The sequence below is a fragment of the Chaetura pelagica genome, unplaced genomic scaffold (genome assembly GCF_000747805.2).
Source record: "Chaetura pelagica isolate M959 unplaced genomic scaffold, ChaPel_1.0 scaffold829, whole genome shotgun sequence".
In the NCBI taxonomy this organism is placed as follows: domain Eukaryota; kingdom Metazoa; phylum Chordata; class Aves; order Apodiformes; family Apodidae; genus Chaetura; species Chaetura pelagica.
This window is the reverse complement of record NW_009954535.1, coordinates 1,165,479-1,165,890: the sequence shown is the minus strand read 5'-3', so window position 1 is coordinate 1,165,890 and position 412 is coordinate 1,165,479.

The window sequence follows — 412 nt, the reverse complement described above, 5'->3', positions numbered from 1 at the left end:
CATTCCTGCAGAAGTTAAGGGAGCAGGAAGCATTATCACCACTGTCCTATAAGCCTCCTCTGTTCAGCTGTGCCTGCAGGGAACGGCTGCCAGCAGCAGCAGCGCGAGGCAGCCTTGCACACCCACCCCTGCACAGCCCTGCATGGTGACCAGACTGTCCTCAGGCTGCATGTGAGCCACCTCCTGACTCCCCTCCCAGCTGCAGGACATCCAGCCAGTCACCCCATCAGAGAACTTCAGACACTTCAGAGAACACCAAACAAAAAATGCTACAATTATGTCTTCGGCTCTCGTGGTGCAAAAGTCAATCGTTAACCATATTTGTGTTCTCATATAGGGATCCTGTCAGGAGTTTTCTACTTACCTCTCAACTAGCCAAAAAGATTACATCAATCATACAATATATTTTAGA